This window comes from Mauremys reevesii, linkage group 1, assembly GCF_016161935.1.
Source record: "Mauremys reevesii isolate NIE-2019 linkage group 1, ASM1616193v1, whole genome shotgun sequence".
Taxonomy (NCBI): domain Eukaryota; kingdom Metazoa; phylum Chordata; order Testudines; family Geoemydidae; genus Mauremys; species Mauremys reevesii.
The window spans coordinates 310,902,594-310,926,379 of NC_052623.1; the positions used below are offsets into that span (position 1 = coordinate 310,902,594).

Genomic DNA, 23,786 nt, shown 5'->3' on the forward strand with positions numbered 1-23,786 from the left:
AGCTCTTCACCTCAGGTTGCCCTAACCACTGGACTGTAGAGCCATTCTCTCTCTTTCTGTTCCAATGCATATGTAATTATTTATACACACAGGGGAAAGACTTCAACAGGAGAGACTCAGAAAGCCCAACACCAGCATACCCCATAGCCCAGGGGTTAGGGCACTGCTGAGAGGTGGGAAACCCCAAGTCAAATTCCCTCTTTACATCAGGCAGAAGGGGGGATTTACATTGGTTCCCATACAGCCAGGGTGAATTATAGAATATCAGGGTTGGAAGGGACCTCAGATCATCTAGTCCAACCCCCTGCTCAAAGCAGGACCAATCCCCAGATGGATTTTTGCCCCAGATCCCTAAATGGTCCCCTCAAGGATTGAATTCACAACCCTGGGTTTAGCAGGCCAATGCTCAAACCACTGAGCTATCCCTCCCCACCCTAACAATTGAGCTAATGATTATAAGAGGGGTGCTACCCTTGTATTTCTCCTCAGTCCCAAGCAGAGATAGAAGCCTAACTCCCTGAGAGGGGTGGTCTTATGCTACCCCCCCTTCCTCAGCTTTCCCTAGGGGCTAGTTTAGGTGGCTCCCCACTCAACAACCTGGCTTCTATGGATCCCATGCTTAAGCACCTCTCTCTTCATATGCATTGTATAGGGAGTCTGAGCACCTAGGGCTGTGGATTTTACTGGGTGGCAAGGCACCTGAAAGTTAGGTGCTGCAATGCTGAGCCATTTGTGAATCTAGTCCTAAGTGAACAAACTATAAAAAACAACTATAAAAAAAAAGAAAATGCGTCACAAAATATACCTTGTTTGTTTATTTGCTCTCTTAGAAGGCCTATCACATTACAGCATTAACTACAACCTCTGACTGCAAATACAATCAGTTAAATAGCATAACAGTCTTAAATCACAAATGCTTCAACTGTTTGAGTAGATGGAGGGTTTCCAGACTGAAGTAAACTAGAAGCTGGGCGTGTATGAGGAATAGGTTGAAATACCTCTAGCAGACTGGGTCATTTTTCTGACCCTTAGATTATCATGTCCCCATTTTTTATTGGAAGTGCCTCTAAAAGTTGGATTTGGCAGAAAAAAGGGATGAACTTTTCCTTGCTAATTAGGTGAGTCAACCATACATTAATTTCATTGAGAGTCATGTGACTAAATTGTGGGTTTTACCCCATCTTCCCTTTCCTTACTCCTAGGACATACACCCCCCAGCCTTATCCTCCCATCAGGTCTTGCTGTTCAGATTCTAATTGCTTTAGAATAAGAACTCTCATTTTCTACTTACAGCAGTTAGCACAACTGAGCTCAAACTGGCTGAAGCCTCAGGACACTACTGCAATACAGAAGTGTTTAATAAGAATGGGCTTTAACTTACTAAATGCAAATGTGGAACTATGACACCCTCCCTGCTAGCACTGAAACTGTCTTATAGACAATTGTTGGAATGACGTTCCAGAAAATGAATTGTGATTTATCATGATTAATTTAAGATGGCTCTTGACATAAGTTAGTACAAAAATTGTTATAACTTATATCAGAAAAGGTATTAGAAAGTACTCAAAATGACAGGTATTTCCCTTCTGGAAGTATTTGCAAAGCAAACAGTTTGCAACTCTGCTCAAAAATAGGATGGAAAAAGGCCCTTATTTAAGTGTGACCAGTATCCTGACACCCACCTTAAACTATGAAAATAAAGCAGGAAATCATGATGAGACAAACCTTTAGGTGTGAAGTAAAAGAACATGAGTGTGAAACCAAAGCAAGACATTACTATTCTCTAATTGTTATTTTAAAATACACACATTTGAGCAAGTTATTCTGACAAATCATTTATCAGTTTATATCACAGAGAAAGTGTGGTCCATGACAGCTGCAAGGGACATCATTCCATCACGGAAATTAAATAAAAACACTACCTTTCACATGGACTTTACACTCAAGGGTCCAAATGCTGGCAGGTTCTCACCATCCAGGCAGGTTTCATTCCTAAATGGTTTTAAATATTGACCTAGCATTGCCATTTATTAGAAAAGCGAAGCTCTAGAAACACTTCATCAACCCTCTTCAACATCTATAATAGAAGAGAGTTCGGAATGTGGCAGGTCTCTAGTGCAAGACTTAGATTGTGCTGAGGTTGAGCATTTAATAACGGCAAAGTCCATGCCAAAGGTGTTTCTCAATTACAAAGAACAATCAGATACATCAAAATTTCAGAGACTGGCTGATTTGTGCAGGTTCCTCTTATTCTTCGACACTGTACATTATGATGCAGTAAAACCAGTTTAGGTAAACTACTAACAAACTTATTCCTATACCCAAAACAAACCTTCTTTGAGGTTCGAGAAAGTTGGGTTAATTTATCTTTCATTTTTATATTTCCTGGAAGTGCTAGAACAGCATGCAGAAAAGGAGAGATTTGTAATATTTCCAGCACAGACAGCTGCAGGTGTTACTGGACATCTCATGAGAGAGCCTGTTTTTGCAACAGGCCCACCTCATTGTTGCAGAGTTGATCAGGTCAGATAAGCATCTGAGCTTCTGTCTGGTTTCACATCTCAAGTCTATTGTTGAGGTTTGCCTATTGCGGTTGTTTCAGAAACATATCTGTATTTATTCAATTTGCAGATAGTCACACAAAGATTTGACCCATCAGTGATAAAATATTTCTGTGTTGCACAAGGCATCATTTAGAGAAGATGTGATGAGAGAATATTAATATCTAAATTAAAAGGACAAGGATTAGGAATGATGAGGGAGTGGCACTTAGTGATTAGAGCATATGACAATGTCTGGAAACCTCTAGTTTGACTCTGCCACTGACTTAATAATTGAAACACTTTTCTATGTTTCAATTTCCTGATCTGTAAAATGGGAATTGGATTATAGTAGTTACTTCACAGATATAAAACCTGATAGATAAAATAGGATTCTGGGACTTCCTTAATAAATTCATTCAGCTTGTAGAAGTTCTTTTAGTTGATCTTTTAATTTATCAGTGAGAAGGTTAAGAGGTAACTAAAAGCCTTGGATTCAGAAAGGGACTTAGACATTGCAATGTCTAACTTTTAGACACCTAGAAAATCACTGGAACAACAATGGGATCCACAAAGTCTGAGTTAGGTGCCTAGACTTCCTGTACAATGAAAGAGGAGAGAGAGGCACCTAAGAATGGGATCCACAAAAGCTGGGGTCCTAGGTAGGAAGCCCCCTTGTGCAAGCTAATGGGAGATGCTGACAAAGGGTATGTGTCCCCTTAGTCCTACTACTCTCACAGAGTTCAGTGCCTAAGTCAGGGTTGCCAGGAGGCACCCATCATGGCCTGCTATGCACAGCCAGGAACTCCTTTCCTTGAGTCAAGTGGTTTAGGCACCTAAGCTACTTTTTGCAAGAATGAGTTAGGTACTTGCCTAACTCCACACAAAACAGCCCCAGGAGTCGAAGCCTGCCTTATAACTTTTAGCCCATCCGTTAGAGCATTCTCATGGGAGTGACAGGTTCAATTCTCCCCTCAGCCTAATGGTGAGAAAGGATTTGAACAGACAGCTCCTATCTCTCAGGTGAGTGCCCTAACCACTCAGCTATGGGATACTCTGAGCTAGGGTTCAATTTTTTATTTATTTTATAATTGGAGATATACCAATCTCCTAGAACTGGAAGGGACCTTGAAAGGTCATTGAGTCCAGCCCCCTGCCTTCACTAGCAGGACCAGTTTTTGCCCCAGATCCCAAAGTGGCCCCCTCAAGGGTTGAGCTCACAACCCTGGGTTTAGCAGGCCAATGCTCAAACCACTGAGCTATCCCTCCCCTCTCTTGCCTATTGAAGTTGTTCTACTGTTTGTACATACTTAAAGACTTATTGGACCGAATGACTCTGTAGCCTGGTGGTTTGGGCACTGAGGTGGGAGATCTAGGGTCCAGTCTCTCATCTCCTAAGTGCTGTGCGGGAAGGGGCTCTCTCTCTAGTGGATGCTGTGTAAGAGGAGACTTACCCCGCATTTTCTTTCTCTCACAGTTGTTGCTTGGAAGAAGGTCACTCCTCAAATTTACCACAGTGCTACAGTCTTTGATTTGCTCTTTTTAAGTGGAAGCCTCAGTGTTCCACTTGTAATGGAGTTGGGGGAAGTGAAGGGGGTGAAATGCATGAAGTGCAGTCAGGCTGGCTTTCAGTTAAAATAATAAGCCACCGGTCTGTTTCTGTAAACATAAACCATGAGAAAAAGTCTTGGGGTGAGATCCTCTATAGTATTGCCAACCCCAAGAGATCAAAAAACATGAGATTTTTTTTAAAAAAAGATTATATTGCCTTTTTTGGTCCTATTTCATTTGAACTCCCTCTATCCACCTCCAGTGTGTGGGGGTGGGGTGGGGTGGAGGGAGTGGTGTGGGTATTTGGCCAATTCGTGTTGCTCACTCTCCCTAATTTATTGGGAAAGGTGATTTTGGCCCCTACTGCTGGAACTCTCATCCCCACATCTGCCCATTCCCTGCCCAGCAATTAATTCTTTCCTCCAACCACCAAATAAAACCTGTTCCCTCAACCCCCACATCAGTTCTGCCCTACCCCCTGCCCCTACCCATTCACCTCATCGGTTCTACCCTCTATATGTTCTGCCCATCCCCCACCTCCCAGCAGTTCACTCCCCCCTCAGTTCAGTACCACTCCCCCCCAACTATGCTCTTTCAGGAGTTCTTCGTCCCCTCTCCCAGGCCTGAGGGCTGCAGGGGCAGGGGAAGGAGCAGAGGCACCATCCTGTCCCTGTTGGCCCCAGAAGAGGAGTGGGGAGGAGGGAGCCATCCTGAGCCGTGGGCTCTTTAGCTCCCACCTCTCTGTGAGAACGGCTTGAGGTTGCTAAGGGGACAGGGAGAGAGCTCTGACTGCAGCAGCTCCAACTGGTTGTTCTTTCCCAGAAGCGGGGACAGGCAGACAATCAGATGGCTCGAATTCACTAGCATGCTGGACCTTCTCATGTCATCGTGTGACTAGATTCCAGCCCCAGCCAAAATCCTCTCACTCAGGGAAAAACACGGCAAGAGTTGGCTATGGTGGCCTCACCCCCTTGCTGCCCTATTTATGATGCAGAAAAGGGCCTTAAAAGCCCAATATCTGGACAAGGGAAGAAGCAGTAAGGCTGCCTCCTGAGAACTCTCCTTGCAATCTCCGGCATAGGGGACATGCTGGGAGCAAGGGGGGCATGTCAGGAGCAGGACATGGATGGAAATCCTGAGCCAAGCTGCAGCCAATAGCATGGCACTGGATGGAGGCCATAACTTGGACAGCCCCCATATCCAGCAAGATAAAAGGTATGCTAAAGCCGTCATAGTAGCACCCTCGCCCAGGCTGCAAGTGCTGGACTGTGCCTCTTAAGGTCTGGCTATACTTGGAATCACACCCCTAGCTCCAAGTGCAGATGGAATGAAGTAGCGCGCTAAAAACAGCAGTATAGCCACAGTGGCTCAGTCTAGCCACTCAGATACATACCTAGGGTCTCAGACAGGCTTGTACTTCGGCAGCTAGTCCATACTGCTGCCTGTGCTGCTAAGGCTATGCTACTTTTAGTGCTCTAGTTCAATCAAAGCTAGCACGGGTATGTCTATCCAAGGTGGAAATTACACCAGCAGCTGCAGTGTAGGTGTATTCTTAGAGGCAGCGCACAGAATCTCTCCCATGGAATCTTAAAGTGGCAGAAGCAGGGGCGGCTTTATGTATTTTGCTGCCCCAAGCACGGCAGGCAGGTGGCTTTCGGTGGCATGCCTGCGGGAGGTCCGCTGGTAACGCGGATTTGGTGGCGCGCCTGTGGAAGATCCACCGGTCCCATGCCTTTGGTGTACCCACCGCCGAATTGCCGCCGAAACCGTGGGACCAGCGGACCTCCCACAGGCATGCCGCTGAAGGCAGCCTGACTGCTGCCCTCGTGAGCAGGCTGCTCCCCGCGGCTTGCCACCCGAGGTGCGTGCTTGGTGCACTGGTGCCTGGACCCACCCCTGGGCAGAAGTCTACTGGTATTACTATGGCTCATCTCCCTGCCAATGCTGGACTGTTCCCGATTGTATGTTTGCTAGTGACTTTTAAATGTCCCAAGAGACAGGGTTTCCCATATGTGATTATATTATTCACTAAGGGCCTGTCTATATTGGGGAAATTTTCTAACCAGTTCAAATTGACAGATTTTAGACCTAGTTTAACCAGTTTAAAAAATCAGTTAGAAAAATGTCTCAATATAGACAGCCCCTAAGCAAGGATTTTCGTGCTATTCAGCCTAAACAATCCCTTCTTGAGAAACAATTCCTCAGTGTATCTGACAATTGTAAAAAATCCAGTTTCTGCATTTTTCCTCAGCATTGTTCCATCAGAGCCTAGACTGACAGCAATACGGTCTCCTCTCTGCTTCAGTCAGTTTGTTTTCCCTCCTTTGTTTCCCCTCAGTCACCTTCTTCTTGAAGTCTGCCACCCAAGCTGATGAGGGAGTATCTGAGGCACAATCTGTGAAGCTTCAATTTCCTTTCATAGGGCAGCAGGCCTCAGTGAGGAGGTGGCAGCCTCTGAGGCCTGACAAAGAAACAGATAGGAGTTGGAGGGTTGGGGCTAGAAAAAGAGTATCTGCACAGCCCAGGCACAGATGGACCTAACTGCAGAAGTAAGAGAGGAAGCAGCAGGAAACTGAAGAGTAGGCTGCAGGTAAGTCACATGAGACGGCAGAGTCTCAGGGAATGGTGGGTGGCAGAGAGAAGAAGGAGGGAAAGATGGTTAGACTCCTACCAAGCTGTTTATATTAAATTGGGCCAAAAAAAGTGGTTTAAAATCAACTGGGCTATACAAAATAGGACAATCCTAGTGAACCAAGGCATCAGAGCTTGGTGTAAATAGGAGTAAATATTGAAATTAGTGGGGTTGGCTAAATACAGCCCTGGCAATAAGTGAGACCCTCCATTTTTTTAAATAATATATATTAGTAAATATTAACTCATCTAGCTGTTTTTAATAGCACTCTGTTCCTTTAAATGAAAAATTGGACCTGGACATCTTTTCATGCCACTCAGTTTTTCTACCCATCCAAATTATTATCCTGTTTCTTTAGTGTGAGAATAGTTTATGATCTTGGAGGTACACAACAAAACTAATCCTCTTTCAGCCAATACACTCAGTCACTGTGAGACGTAGGGCGAGACCCCAATCTCAGTTACTTCAGTGTAAATCTGGACTAACTTCATTTAAGTCAATGGAGTTACTCTGGATTTACAGTTGTGTAACTGAGATCAAACTTTGGACTGATGCCTTTCTTTCTGTATGCATTAGTAAGTGATATGTTAAACATACACAGCAGAATCTCAGTAATTTGAACTGAGTGGGAGCCAAGTTGTTGATTTCTGAATTTTACAAATTAGTGACTAAATGAACAAACAATAAAAGAGAGTAAAAGTGGAGTCTATTGTTAATTATTTTGGATAATTTACTATCTACTGGTAAATGTTCTGCAAATTAGCCCCTGATCCTGCAATTGAATCCTCACGGGTAGTCCTCTGCACCCATACAGAACCTGATTAAATTAAAAAATGCTTGACTCAGCGGTCCTCCCATGCAGATCCAGTCCCAGGATCAGGCCTTATTTTGTAAAAGCAATGGAGTCTTATGGGAACCCAGGAATGAAGGTCAATTAACATTACTATTACATCTTTGGTGAGAAGTGGGGAGAGAGCTCCATTTCTTTGTGTGTGAATTACGTGCTGTGAAAATTATCAAAGTACAAATTAGACAATTACTACTACAGCATTTTGAAAGATGTGAAAGGAGTTTTATAAGTCAATAATGTCTATTAACCTATTTGGTACTATGTTATTTAACCATAACAGAAACATATGATTGTAGGGTTATCTTCTATCCATTCTGCAGGCTGTGAATTAATGTTCTGGCAGTTTCAAGATGGTGAAGAGAATCTGGAATTTGCTAATGTCAAAGAACTAATTAGTGCTTCTTTCCTGTAATTATGTAACTTTTCATCTTGGCCTGTAAAAATGTCTGCATCTGTCCAGAAGACTGGATCTTTTTAGCCAGGTGATACTAGTGGACATTGTACATAGTTGTAAATAGTCACCTATTCAACTCTTTGGTTCACTGTATTTAGAGAGCTGTAGAAGCAAGTTTAGTTTAGACAGATGATGATGATGATGATCAGGCAGCCATCTGCTTAAATAATGATCCAATAAATCTAATTTCTAGTCTCTGACTTAAAATGCCGTTTAGGATTACCTACCTACCATTCATTTTATTAGTGGGTTTTAATTTCCTTTACATGTTGCTCACATTGTGTGCATACACGTGAGAGTTTAGGGGCTGTGAGTAAAAAGGAATACTAGCACTGATTAGAGTCATGTAGCTATGTAGCTTTGGAAGGGCCAGTCCAGCCTTAATTCCCTTTGACTTCAATAGAAGCTGATTGCACTCAATAAATGGCAGGCTCAATCTCTTAATTCATTCAGTCCTATTGCTGACCTGCTGCAACCAGTGATTGAAGTCAGTCATGATATACTTTTTCCAGCCAGCACCTTCAATGTTATGACAATTATTTATATTTATTTATATACCACAAGTTGAACACTGGCTTCTATTGTCTATAACAGCCTGGCACTATAGAAGAGTTATGATCTAGACATATGTCCAGTAGGATGAAACCACATGCACATTTCTACTTGTTAGGTAAACAGGCTTTGAACTTAGGTTCCTGGAGAGGCAAGATTACTGTGGTGATGACCATAGTATAAATCCTTAGATAAATAAAGCCACTGAGACAATTAGATTCTCTCTGCGTATGTCTACACTACCACAAAACACCGCGGCTGACCTGTATGAGCTGACTTGGGCTTGTGGGGTTTGGGCTGCAGGGCTATATAATTGCAGTGTAGATGGTTAGACTTGCGCTGGAACCTGAGGGTATGTCTACACTACCCGCTGATCCGGCGGGTAGTGATTGATCTATTGGGGATCAATTTATTGTGTCTAGTGTAGATGCGATAAAATTGATCCCCGATTGCTCTGCCGTCTACTCCGGAACTCCACTGCGCGCGAGAGGGGGAAGCGAAGTCAACGGGGGAGCGGCAGCGGTCGACTCGCCGCCGTCCTCATGGCCAGGTAAATCAACCTAAGATACGCCGACTTCAGCTACACTATTCACGTAGCTGAAGCTGCGTATGTTAGGTCGACTCCCCCCACAGTGTAGACCTAGCCTGAGCTCCAAGTGTCCCAGAGCTTGGGCTGGAGCCCAAGCCTGAATGTCTACACTTTAATTTTGTAGTCCTGTGAGTCAGAGTCAGTGTTTTATTGCAATGTAGACATACACCCAGGAGCGGCGGAAGGTCCCTAAAAGTGGGGGGAGCACTGGTGCCCAAACCATGGCCCCTCCCTCCTGTGCCACCATTTCCCCCTGACGCCCCGCCATTGCACTGCTCATTCCCCCCAAGGTCTCACTCTCGCACCACCACTTTTCCTGAGGCCTCGCTACCACGTCGCCTCTTCCTTCCAAGACCCTGCCCCACACTCGCTCCTCTCTGCCTCCTCCCCTCCATTGCTCACCCTTACAGGCGGTAAAATGTGGGAGGGCATTGTTATCGCACTGTTAAAAAGTGATGGGGCCATGGCCCCTGGTGTGCCCCCTCCCCCCGATTCCTGCACCTACTCCATGGCAACAGCCAGTGCCTGTTCCACTGAAGTGACAAAACCGCTGGGGCCCAGATTTGTCAAAGGATTTGCATACTTTTAACACAAGTCCACTGTCTCAGTTCACAGACCTGCAATCAAATCCCCATGGATGGACTCTCATGAGTAACCTGGTTATTCATCTCTAAAAGTAAAGTCCCAATCTTGCAATCATATTTTTGAGGGTGAACTCTTGAGCTTGTGCAGAGTCCCATTGACTCAAAAGGGTCTGCCCGCATGCACCCCATGTCACAATTGTGGCCTGAGACGGTCGTCTTGTATGAAAAAACATATAACGTCCTGAAGCCCAAAAGGCAATGTGGTATAACTATTACCACAAGGTTGTCAGTATTTGATAATGAACTACAGAGGTCTCATCTGTTGTTTTTCATATTGGAGTCTCTGTTCATCTTTAAAAAAAATGTGGTCACTAGTGACAGACTGCAAACTACCTGACTTTTAGAAGAGTCACTGCTCCAGGCTCTGTACATCTATTGCTGTCATTTAATACATTGGGGAAAATATAAAAGCAAGAGGGCTGCTTTTACTAAGCAGGGTACCACAGGGTTGCTATGAAAAATAAAACATGATGTTGTCTCAGTAAACATTTCTTAGCATACAAAAGGATTGAAATTAGCCATTTAATAGGCCAGATTCAGTGGACAAATTATAAATGGCTGCCTGCTTACACAGACTGTTGAATTATTGTTTCATAAACAAACATTCTCCTTTACTCCTTAAAGGTGACCTTCAAAAGGGGAAATAATGGGTTTGTGCCCTTTGAAGTGGGAAAACAAGTTCTGTCTGACATACAGAAAACCATCATTGAAATATAATCATATCTGGGATGAAATGTGGCAGCCCGTTTAAGAGTATGTAGGATCACTCCAGAACTTTGATGTGAACAAGAAGGGCCCAATTCTCCTCCTCCCTGATTGGCAAAGGGAGCTAGCAGGCCCCACGTAATGATAAGAAGTATATCTACTTGAAACTAGATAAAGAATTTAGGTAGGCAGTATGTCTTAGCTATTTCACCATTTAACTGCGAGCCAACTACATCCTGTGGTGTTCAATAATCATTCAGTGCTTATGGTGCTTGCAAGAGCTCTGCTTTATTCTGTGTTTGGTTCCAGCTGGCTGTGCATAATGACAACAACATGAGCTTTCCAGCATCCCACACAGACTTTCTGTCTAGGAAGTTCAGCCCTAAAAGGCACAGTCTCCAATACCACATCTTGCCTTCCAAGCCAAAACTTAAGAACATTTAAAAAACAGTATAACACAATTACAAATACTTTTAGGCAACCTAATCATTAAACTTACTAACAGTGTTCAAACAGTCACTGAAGTGCGCTGCACTGTCACATGTACCCTGTAAGGCTCTCCTGGAACATCAACACTACTGCCGTAAGGCGGCAGCAGGTCCCCTTGTTCTAGCTGTTCCATGTCTTGTAGCTCCACTCTCAATCTCCTGGGGCTGTTACCTGAGACCTATCTGGGCAAAATGGCAGACTCGGTGCCCCTTATCTCCCTCCCTGCTGGTATTTGGAGGAGATATCGTCTGTCCCTTCACCTATATAGTGTGCATCCTGCTGGGATGACAACCTCATATGGCCATGTGACAACCTCGTGACACCACTGCTGTTTGTCACCATTGTTGTCCATCATAGATACTTACAGTGTCATTTTCATAAAGTGGTGGCAGCTCCCAGGACCCTGTATCATACTGAGCTTTTTTGTTTTGCTTTATCTGTTTCTTTATATATCAGCAAGTCACCAGTGATTCTGACATCAGTTTCTAACAGGACAGGCGATTTTATTTTCAGTTTTCCATAGAACAAAAAAAGCAGGTGACAACATTACCACAATTCTGGTAATTACCAGTGCTAAATTACCACAATTCTGTAATTTAACAGTGCTAAATATAGCTCAAAATCTGACTGCACATCCTTTTTCAGGTGGTGGCTTATTATTTTCATACCATTTTCCACCAATACATTGGATTGACCAGAGAGCAAGTGTGAAAAATCGGGACAGGGTGGGGGTAATAGGCACTTATATAAAACAAAGCCCCAAATATCGGGTTTGTCCCTATAAAATCAGGACATTTTATCACCCTAATTGGGGATAATGGAGACTAGCAGCTATATGTCTAAATGCATACTTTGCTGCAAACTGCTTAAGCTTTCTATCCAATGAATTGCAGGCAATTGTCAGACATCACTAGGTCAGGTATACCATGTCTAGCAAAAAATTGATATGAACAATCTCCTGTTTAGCTGTAATATCTTCTAGTAAGGTTATGCTAAGGAAGTGAGAATAATAGTCTTAAACAAATACATATTTTCCCCCAGTCATCATAAACAAATTATGCATACTTTGCTCTAGGGGGCTACATTTTCTTGGGCCACCAACATAGGTTACTTCACTTGACCTGACCTGTGTTTCTGGAATATGCGACAAGCCTTAACAGTTTCCTCAATGTCACTGTTTATTTGAATCCAATAAAAAATATCTCTGGCCCTTTTCTCAGAGCAGTGCCTTGGCTTGTGGTATTTGCCACCGTGTGTGCAATGTGGTGTTTTTGCTGGACTCCAACATTGAGCTTTGCATGTTTTTCTGCCTCCGGTCTTTTTTCTTGTAGTATTTTGGATTCTCTGTTATATCTACAGTGCCAGAACACTGTCCAGTCTCCATAAGCTTCATTCTGGACTGGGTGACTTCCTTTGCTTAGAAAATTCTAATTGCTTTGTTAAGAGTCAATTGTGGGTCTTCCAGGTGTCTCTCTCTCAGGTTTTTGTTCCAGATGCCATTCACAGTCTAATCTCTTATCAAGGACTCAGTGAGCCAACCAAAACTGAAAGATTGGCTCTTCTCCCTTAGACAGTCAAACTTTTCTATGGCTTCCATCTTCTTTTTGTATTATCTGTTTAAAAATCCTAAGCATTCCCTTTTGCTCACATTTCACTTTTACATGGAGTGCAGTACTCCTCAGTACCACTGTACTACAGTTTCATAGTTACCCTTCTCTGCCTGAGTTAACTGAAAGCTATTAAACACATCAAGTGCTTCAGAACCACCTGTTGTCAGAAATAAGACTATCTTCTGGCTGCCTTCCTTTTTGCTGGCACCCATTGCTTGCAGTTACAGAGTGAAGTGCAGTTTAAAACATCTCCAGTTGTCCAGAGAGTTTCAAATCTGGTGGGATGTTTAACTGCTCCATTCTTTCACTCGGAGTTTTTCTTAATTCCTTTCTTACTCCATGTGATGTTCACTGATCACTCAGTACTTAGCTTGCTTGTAATATACCTGTTTTATTCAGTGTCTGGTTCCAACTGGCTGTGCATGACAACAAGAGCTTCATAGCACTCCACCCGAACTCTCTGTCTGGGAAGCTCGGACCTTAAAGGCACAGTTCCCAATACCCCATATCCCGCTATGCTATGCTTCATTTTATCATGTGCAACGCAAAAAGCAAAGATTCAGTTACTCATTTGTAGTATTTTATGCAGTAAACTTTTATAAGGATACTAATCTGAGTGATAAAGTTATTGAAACCAATTCCTTGACATTTAGTCCAACAGTTTTAAGTAAGGTTCAATGGATTATGACTCAGACACAAACCTGGTTGTCTTTAGTTACCAGTTCAAATCCAGTTTAGGCAACAGTAGCTAAAAGTTGCCATCTGATGGCTGCTTTACAGCTTATGTGAAATGAGTTTTGTGGTCTCCATCTACTGTGCTCCTGAGTCCTTGGCTCCTTTGCTGGTGCTCAGTAGAGAGGCCATGGGCAAAGTAAGAGGCATGGACTCTGAACAATCCTCTCATCATACAGGTGGTTCTTCAGGTCAGGGTTGAACCTACTAGGGCAGTATCAGGGAACTCCTACTGTAGCTGTATATATTCTCTAACTAGACATTAAACTCCAGTACCATCTACCCAGCACATTACTGAGCATTACATTCACATAATTTTATTTTATTTTCTGGGAATTAATACTTTCCTCTTCCCTCCTCAACCTTTGGCTTCTTTGGAATTATCTAGTTTGGGATCTGGCGAGTGTCAGTGCCTGTACCACACACCAGTGTCTTTCTTTATAATAGTAGATCAGGGACATGCTTTATTTTTATATATTTAGAATTCTGCTCACTGTGGTAGCTTCATAAGATACACATCCCATTTTTGTGAGGAGACAAGTCTTTCTCCAACTTACTTCAGTGCAATACAATTTAATGCAGGGCATGTGTCCTAGGAGAGCAAACAAGCATTAAGCAGCCATAGTTTCTTTTCCTTTTTTTACCACTGACAAGGCTTTTTAAGATAAAGGATTGAAGGTTTCTAGCAATGTTAGTGACTCTTTGTGGCTTCAAAGTCTGCCTCCCGTTATTGACATTGGTGCTGAACTCTTTACAGTGAATAGACTGTGTTGGGTAGAGGGCATAATGCAATCGGTATTAGATAAGATTGCTGGTACCAAGCCAAGAACACTTTAATCCAATGTGGTAAATCAATGTCATTGCCTTTCCTGGGTGACTGGCAAGGCAAAGCTGAACGGTGTTTCTGGTGCATTATCTTCATCAGTTGATGGGACCTTCCTGCCTCCGTGTGGCAAGTTTGTAGTGGTGCTTTCTTGAACTGTAGAGCAAGTTTCTTTCAAGGTCTCACACTAAAGCTCTATCAAAACCCTTCTTAGAAGTGTCCTTTTATATGAACAATGTTTGGTACCCTCTCTTAATTCAGGGCTGCTTATTCCATCCTTGTCCTGTTTTTCCATATACCCTGAATAGCATTTATTTTATATTAAGGGATAAGCAAAACAAAAAAGATCAAAAATAAAGTTGCGATGAGAGCACAAAGTGTGTGTGTGTTTGCAGCTCCTCAACTGCCCCTTCAGTATTTAAAGACAGAACTAACAATCATAACTGTCTGTCTTTCTTTTCACACAGAAGGAGAAATAGCTTGCTTAATTTACAGGATTATTTTGTTTGCTTGAATGTGCAAGTGAGTGAGTATGGGAAGAAGTTATTGGGAGAAGACTTGGTTGAAGCAATGGAGTTTTTCCATTTAGTTCTAAGTGGTTAGCTCCCTGATCATTATTTTCACTTGTGGAATGAGTTCCATAATCTAGTCCTAGCTCATTGGTGCATTCTTTTTTACACAGTCCTAAGCATTCCCCTTTTCTCTGCAGCTTCATTGTCCCACTGGAACAATAGCTGTTGTGGGAGTTCATGTTCTTAGAAGGAGACACACTCTCTCAGCTCAGCTAGGACACCACCAGAGAGGATTCTGCATATCAAGACTGCAGTTCCTCAGATCCTATAGTTATGGCTGTATTATAAGAATCTAGATAGATGGGTTGCGATAAATTGGATGAAATCCTTGTTTGCATTTCATTTCTGTGTACTTGTCTTAGGGAATTAACAGCTATTTTCAATAGTTAGACAGCTGGCCTCTTTAGTGAGTCACTATTCTCATTAAAAAATCCTAGGAAGCATTCATATTACATTTGATAATCAACAACCTTTTTTTATTTATTACTGCTGCTTTTGTCCTCCACCTCAGTTGTCTTGTTCCTATTTAGGTTCTAAGCTCTCTGGGCAGGAACTTTTATATCTGTGCAGTGGCCAGCACAATGGTTGGGACCCCTTAGTTTCGGGCTCTAGGTGCTACCCTAGTACAAATAATGAGCAAATAACATTAGCTACCAAACTCCTTCCTGGTCAAACAGTTGATAATGTAGCATAAGCAAACAACATTCTGGGATGCATTAACAGGAGTGTTATAAGCAAGACACAAGAAGTAATTCTTCTGCTCTACTCTGTGCTGATTAGGCCTCAACTGGAGTATTGTGTCTAGTTCTGTGTGCCACATTTCAGGAAAGATGTGGACAAATTGGAGAAAGTCCAGAGAAGAGCAACTGAAATGATTAAAGGTCTAGAAAACATGATCTATGAGGGAATGTAGTGAGGCAGAATGGCCTCCCTCATAGACTGAGGGTCCTCGGGGCGGAGCCAGACCAGGCCTACACCTTGTGCTGGAAACAGAGGTGGAAGAGGAAGTATAAGAGGCAGAGCATCCAGCTCAGTTGAGCCAGAGTCAGGGAAGGAATCGGACACATCTGCCTTGCTGCTAGACCCTGGACTGAGTGATCCCAGCCCCTGCCTCTGGAGGAGGACCCCGAGGAACTGCTGGGACTGCCATCTGATGAGTACCCCAAGGATCTGCCATGCCTGCCTGCTGCTGAGTACCCCGAAGAGATAGAGGACCTTTGGACTACGGAATCCTATCCCTGGATTGTGGTAGGAAGTAGCCAAGGGAAACCAGACTTTAGTCTGGTTTTGCTGTCAGAGCACAATCAGCGTGTTTTGGCAGGATCCCTGCCAACCCAGTGGTGGGATTCCCTGACACTGTTTGTGCCATGGCTTGGGACCTGGTGGAGTAGGGTGAGCTTGGGTCCTCCTACCCCTGCTGCCAATCCAACCCCTGGGGTAGCAGCCTATTCACCTTAGGTCGAACGGCCTGTGTTTGTTTGCTGTCTTCCCATCTGGAGAGCTAGGCTTGAGACTGCTGTTGCTTGGCCCTACCCAAAGGGCTGAGCCTGACTGTGTTTGTTTGCTGTCTTCCCCAGCCCAAAAGCTGGGTGCTAGACTGCCTATTGCTCTGCCCTGCCCAGAGTGTCAAAGCCTTTAAACGGCTTATTGTTCTGCTCTGCCCAGAGACCCAGCACCTCGAGACTACTGATTGTTGCTGGGCCCTGCCCAAAGGGCAGGGCTACAGACTGGTGCTTTGCTAATTCCCCTGCTAATTAATTTGACCACTGTGATGCAGTGAGGCAGAGTGGCCTCACTCCGAGCCTGAGGGGGAGGGATGACTGCCATCACACTACAGGGAAGATTGAAAAAATTGGGTTTGCTTAGTTTGAAGAAGAGAAGACTGAGAGGGGACATGATAACTGTTTTCAAGTACATAAAGGGTTGTTAGAAGGAGGAAAATTGTTCTCCTTAACCTGTGAAGATAGGACAAGAAGCAATGGTCTTAAATTGCCGCAAAGGCGAATTAGGTTGAACATTAGGAAAAACTTCATGTCAGGGTAGTTAGGTACTGGAATAAATTGCTGAGGGAGGTTGTGGAATCTCCATAATTGTAGATATTTAAGAGCAGGTTAGACAAACACCTGTCAGGGATGGTCTAGATCAGTGGTTCCCAAACTTGTTCTGCTGCTTGTGCAGGGAAAGCCCCTGGCGGGCCGGGCCAGTTTGTTTGCCTGCCATGTCCACAGGTTCAGCCGATCGTGGCTCCCAGTGGCCGCGGTTCACTGCCCCAGGCCAATGGGAGCTGCTGGAAGCAGTGGCCAGTACGTCCCTTGGCCCATGCCACTTTCAGCAGCTCCCATTGGCCTGGAGCAGCGAACCGTGGCCACTTGGAGCCGCGACTGGCTGAATCCACATACACGGCAGGTAAACAAACTGGCCCGGCCCACCAGGGGCTTTCCCTGCAAAGTGTCGGAACAAATTTGGGAAACACTGGTCTAGATAATACTTAGTCCTTCCTTGAGTGCAGGGGACTGGACTAGATGACCTCTCAAGGTCCCTTCCAGTCCCATGATTCATTGATACCCAGGTATCATCAATTTATAATTAGACTCAACTACTTTGCTAGCAGAGACTACACAAATAACACAGCTGACATATATGGCCTACAGGGTATGTTATTAGTCCCACAGGTGCATCTTCTGCCAGATGGAGAAAGAACAAAGTTTGTGGTTTCTGCAAACTGGAGGAAAGAAAACAAGGTTACATACATCATAAAAGTGTGCAAATGTGGGCTTTACACTACACAATTATTTATTTGTAAGTCACGGAATAATGTTAAATCCAAACTTCTCAAGATGGATAATTTAAAAAACCAATTTGATCATTCAAATAATTTACAGCTTCACAGCACAGCAATATGTTTTGGTTACTGATGCGAGAGCATGTCTCTATTCAGTCTATTGCAAGTTAAATGGGCTCTTCTGAATTATTTAAAGGATATTTTCTTAATTTCTTCATAAAAAATGTAATTAACTTTGACATGACACCCTGCGGAGTTATTGCACAAGTGTGTTACATTTATCCAACAATTGATATTTTCTAGAATAGGACCAATTATGCACCATTGAAATTATTGAAGTTCTGGTGGTGACTTCATTGATGGCAGGTTCAGGGACTTAAAGAAGGATAACATGATGGTTAAAACACAGGTCTCAAAGTTAGGGATTAGGGCTCTATGCTTGGTAAAAATTCAAGTGTAGAGCTGCACTCTCAGACGGTAGGTTGCCCTTCAGAGAGTCTGGACCACAGTCTGACCTTGTGGACATAAGTTAAGTACTCTGAATCATTAATCGGAAACTAGAGAAACTAATACCGCTTTCCTAACGGACATGGTGTAAGGGTTAATTCAATAGTGTTTGTGCAGTTGTAACAACACCTAGTTGGGTTGTCTGGGGGGAGTGAACCTTGCTTGTCATTATAAGTTCATGGTTTCCACAGTGTTTTGAGATCTTTAAATAAAAGGCACTAAAATGCTCAAATATTGGAACTAAAAAGGCACTTTGTCCATTTATAACTAATATTGGACAAAAGTCAAGGATATTATGCACTATCAGCTTAAAATCCGCTAACAGCCAGTGAAAATTGCTGATACAAATTCAGGTTCTCGGTCATACCATATGGAGTCATTTATTAGCAACACACATGTGATCACTGCCTGTCATTTTTGCTTGCTTTATGGTTTAGAGAATGTTTTTGGATGCTATACAATGTCTTTTCCCCTCACTGACACACTGTTCCATGCACTCACATGGGGGCACATTCTGCCATCCTTACTAACACTGAGTTATACTTTCCTTTGCAGACTAAAGATACTGCTCAACATGAGTAAGGGATTAATGTGACTTACAGTTAGTGAAAGGAAATAAGGAATAAGCTTGAAATCATTACTTAGTCCACTTTCAGCCTAATGCACAGGGGGTTACAAATATATCTCATGTATCTGCCCCCCACGTACCTTTCTATAAATGTTCCCCCTTTGCTAGAGCTGTGAAAACATAGATGTGCCTGCCTGTCCACGCCCACTCATGTCTCAGCCTCGCCAACGAATGGCACCTCCACATTATTTATTTATATTCCCGCCACCCATCTCAATATATTCTTGCACAGCCAAGTATTTTCAGTCATTTCTTGCCCTTTCCCACAGGGCCAGAGACTCCTTCCCCTGGGATCTCAGAGCATATTGAGCTCAGCCAACACAATCCTCTCTTCCTTTACTTCTGTCCTGTGTAGTCTTTTATAGCCCTCAGCTGAGGGCTAATTGGTTTGTCAGACCCCAGACTGGTCAGCTAATTAGTCACATATTCCTCACTCAGCTTTCTCCAGGGGAACTAATTGGTGCCTAAGTGATCAGAAGGCTAACTCACTTGTTAGCCTGCAGCTCTATGTCACACAGTTGCTAGGTTTTGTCTTTGTTTTGCCCCTGGGTTTTGTTCTGAGTGTAGATTTCAAACCTGTCAAAGTTGAAACCACTGAATTTTACCAAGCTCTGCATGAGGCCTATGTTCTATAGCAATGAACATCTTACAAATGGACAGACACTTAAAGATGATCCTATGGTTTGTGAGAAGTCAGGCTCAGGACAGGTGTGCTTGAAATGTATACAAATTGAGCTGCCCTTATTAAAGGCTCCTTTTACAGCACCACCACAGTGTACTAGGGCCCAGATCCACCAAGGTACTTAGGCACCTACACCCCAGATTCAGGTGCCTAAATCCCAGTTTTGTCTCCCCTCCAATCCACAAAACTTGCACCAAGCTGTCTAGGTATCTAAATCCACTCAGCACCTAAATTTTCAGGGTAAAAGTTCCCTCAGCACCTAAGTTTCAGCCTCTGGACATGTGCACTGCTTCCTCCTTCTAGGCATCCAGATGCCTATCTCCTGTCTGAGCCACAGAGCGATTCACAAATGGAGGGAGGACTGACATTTGTCTGCCTAAATTGTGGGCAAAGACCAGTCCAGTAGGCACATTCAGAGGCTGCCTCCTGGGTCAGCCCCATTCAAAATCTGGGCAGGGAAAGAGGAGGTAGTGGTGCCTACTGTATAATTTTTAGCCCAGTGGTTAGCACACTTGCCTGGGATGTGGGAGACCCAGCTTCAAGCTCCCACTCTGCCAGATGGGGAGAAAGGATTTGAATAGGCCTCTCCCACATGTCTCAGGAGCATGCCATAACTAACCACTGGACATCTGATTTGGGAGCTTTTTCAGTGTCTCCTGCTGAGGGTGTTCCACTGGGGATAAATAATGAAACAGTGATTGGAGCCAGGCGACTGGCTATTGGGTCTCCCACAAGGGTACCCTAATCACTTGTTGATAGAGTCATTCTCTTGTTGGCCTAATGACTATTTAAGTATTTAGCAACAGTGGAACAGTCATAGGGCCAAGAATGAGAGGTACTGACTTGATAATCCTATGGTTAGGGCCCTCACCTGGGACACAGGAGATGAGGTCCAGTCCCCTGGTTCCAATCGTTCTTTCATTAGTTAGCTACAGTGGAACAGCTTCAGCAGAGGATCTTGCTCTCAAAATATCTCACAGCTCAGTAGTGTGACTACTTTTGTGAGATGTGGGAGGCTCCTGTTCAAATCCTGTTTCCCCTCCCTGATAGAAGGGGAAACTGAACCTGCAGGCCATGTCTTTACTATGAAGCTAAATCACTGCAGATGCAGCAGCATCAATTTAGCGGATCTAGTGAAGATGTGCAAAATCAAAGGGAGAGTGCTTTCCTGTCAATTTTTGTACTCTACCTCCCTGAGAAACATAAGGTAAGGTGGTGGGAAAGCGTCAACTTCAGTTATGTTATTCACATAACTGAAGTAATGTAGCTTAGAGCGATTTACTGTAGAAGTGTAGACCAGGCCTAAGTTTCCCACATCCCAGCCACATGCTCTAACAGCTGGACTAAAAGTTCTAAGGTTGACTCCTTCTCCAGCTCTTTTGGTGGCACATAGCAGTTGGCTAAATCATGTCTGCAAGCAATTCATTAGGCACCTAAGCCACCTGACTCCAACAGGTTCCCATTTGTGGATTGCTCAGCAGAGATAGGCACCTTCCTGCAGCCTGGACTTAGGCACCTATCTCTAAGAGAGATGGGGCTTTGCACACATTTTTTATCGGCCTCTTCCATTGGCTAGCTTAGGTGACCCCCTGCCTAGCATGCCAACTTTTGTGGATTGCACTGTAAGGTGCCTGTCTCCCCCCATTCACTGTACAGGGAGACTAGGTGCCTAACTTCAGCTTTGTGGATCACAGGGCTGTTACCATGATTTTCTGTGTGTCTAAAAGTTAGCTATTGAAATGCTGAGCATCGCAGTGCCTAAGTCCCTTTGTGGATCTAGGTCTATATGCTTTCCAATACTCTACTTCTCTGAGGTTTGCACAATCTAAGAATAGAGAGGCCGAGATTAGGGTAAAAGAAACAATAAGCAAATTTATAGATGCACATTCAGCCCAGGTTTATGTTTCATTGTAAACATGTGACACTCTACAATTGACTGCCTACATCCATAGTTCCTACCTCTAATTCAAATGGCACATATTACTTTTATCCTATTACTAGTATATATTCCCTTATTTTGCAAAGGAGACATATTATATTTAAAGTGTGTTACAGATTGTTAAATCATACTTTGGCTAAGTCACTCTTGAAAAAAATGTTGTATAATAATCCTAGTGGGCTCTCTGCTGCATTTGGAGAAATAATAATTCAGATAGATATAACACCCCCCTCATCAGAAGCCCAGGGACACACGCAAAAAACGCATGCACAATGGCAAATCTCAGTCATTGTGACCTCCTAGCAGATTTGGAATTTCTAGTAATCATCCATGCAAGCTAGGTGCGTTGTGCACACTGATGATTTGCAAATCAGGCTTTAAAAGCCAGAAGCAAGTTAGGAGAAAACAGCTGAGGCAGGGGGCAGGCCGGATGGCTGTTTGTTAAGCTGTTCTGTTGAAACAGGGCTTTATGCCAGCATATCCTTTTCTACTATGTTTTCCTTTCAAGTTTGGCTCTACTGTCTACCTCTGCTTCTTTTGAAATTTTTTCTCTTTGAACATTGTGTTCTTGTTTCATGGGGAAGCACAGACATGAGAGCAACAGCAGAGAAGCTTTAGCAGCTCCATCAGCATCCACAATTCTGGCCTCTTGGTTCATGTCCTTGGGGCTCCCCAGCCAGCTTCAAACTTCCTGCATCAGCAGTTGCTGCTGGGAGAAGTGTATTAACCAGCTATTTACTTTCTCAGAGCACCCCAGATACTTATGACCTTGCTATCACAGAAGATGGGGATATTATGGAAATGCATGCAGCAACTGTTTCCTTGAGAAGATAGATAGGCTTCAACTATTTTTTTTCAGTCACGGCTGGATAATGTTTATGAACCTCTGAAATGCTTGGTAAGACTATTGATACACGTGGCACTAAATTAAATTCTCAGCAGGCAGCTACAGAAACTTGTCTTAAGAATATTTATTAAAAAGACTGAATATCGGGGAAATCTGATTAAATGTAATTTGCACGTTCTGCCTTTGCCCAGATATGCACATAGGATGAAAGAATAAAGCCTCAGGTCACTTTTAAAGAAGAGTCAGTTGATTGTTAAAGCTGGGAATCCTCCTCCTTTGGCAAGAATTAATTTTCTTCCAGGTAAGAGGAAAATTTCCCAAATATCCCAAATTTAGGACTAGATCATAACTTGGGCCACATACCCAGACAGGAAAGGAAGAGCCCCCTGAACAAGCTCACCAGATCTCAGGTCCTGGCATGCAGGAATAAGCATGCACTGCATACCTGCTATTTTATCCTCACTACCCACCGCTGGATGACACGGAATGGTCTTCTAGACAGCACAGCCAAGCCAGTACTGGCAGTATCAGTTTACTGCTGCTATAGACCAACAGCAAGTTATTAACTAACCCTCACCTCCACAATCCTCAGGAGGAGGTTTAAATCAGCAGGACCAGATAGCCAGCTCCTTTAAAACACTTAGAAGCAAGTTGAGGGACTCATTGGACCATTAATGTTGTTTTTCAACAAGTCTTGCAACACTGGGTAAGTTCCAGAATACTGGAAGAAAGCTAACATTGTACCAATATTTAAAAAGGGTAAATAGGATGACCCCGGTAACTATAGGCCTGTCAGTCTGACAGATAATGGAGCGGTTGACACAGGCCTCAATTAATAAAGAATTAAAGGAGGGTAACATAATTAATGCCAATCAACATGGGTTTATGGAAAAAAGATTTTGTCAAACTAACTTGCTATCTTTTTTTGATAAGATTACAAGTTTGGTTGATGTAGGTCGGGGTAGGCAACCTATGGCTTGCGTGCCAAAGGCGGCACACGAGCTGATTTTCAGTGGCACTCACACTGCCTGGGTCTTGGCCACCAGTCTGGGGGGCTCTGCATTTTAATTTAATTTTAAATGAAGCTTCTTAAACATTTTTAAAACCTTATTTATTTTACATACAACAATAGTTTAGTTATATATTATAGACTTATAGAAAGAGACCTAAAAACGTTAAAATGTAATACTGGCACGTGAAACCTTAAATTAGAGTGAATAAATGAAGACTCAGCACACCACTTCTGAGAGGTTGCCGACCCCTGATGTAGCTAATACTGATGATATAATATACTCAGACTTCAGTAAGGCACTAGACTTGGTACTGCATGACATTTTGATTAACAACCAAGAAGGATATAATATTAACATGGCACACATTAAATGGATTAAAAGCTGGCCAACTCAAGGTATGTCTACACTGCAATTAGACACCCTGGGCTGGCCCGTGCCAGCTGACTCATGCTTGTGGGACTTGGGCAAAGGGGCTGTTTCATTGTGGTATAGACATTCAGGCTTGGGCTGCAGCCTGAGCTCTGGGACCCTCCCACCTCACAGGTTCCTTGAGCCCAGGCTCCAGCCCAAGCCTGAACATCTACACTGCAATGAAACAGCCCCTTAGCCTGATCCTTGAGAGCTCAAGTCAGCTGGCACAGACCA

At 43.5% G+C, this 23,786-nt stretch overlaps 1 long non-coding RNA gene across 1 annotated transcript in view; it reads right to left on the bottom strand.

The window, feature by feature from the left end:
* The window catches only part of LOC120386973, a 40,713-nt gene extending 29,429 nt beyond the window's left edge, over positions 1-11,284 (bottom strand). The window contains exons 1-2 of the long non-coding RNA XR_005589989.1: positions 11,017-11,284; positions 3,995-4,199 (exon numbers count right to left, since the gene is read on the bottom strand). This is a non-coding gene — a long non-coding RNA (uncharacterized LOC120386973). The remainder of the gene's footprint in view (positions 1-3,994; positions 4,200-11,016) is intronic.
* Between the last annotated feature and the right edge of the window lie 12,502 nt (positions 11,285-23,786).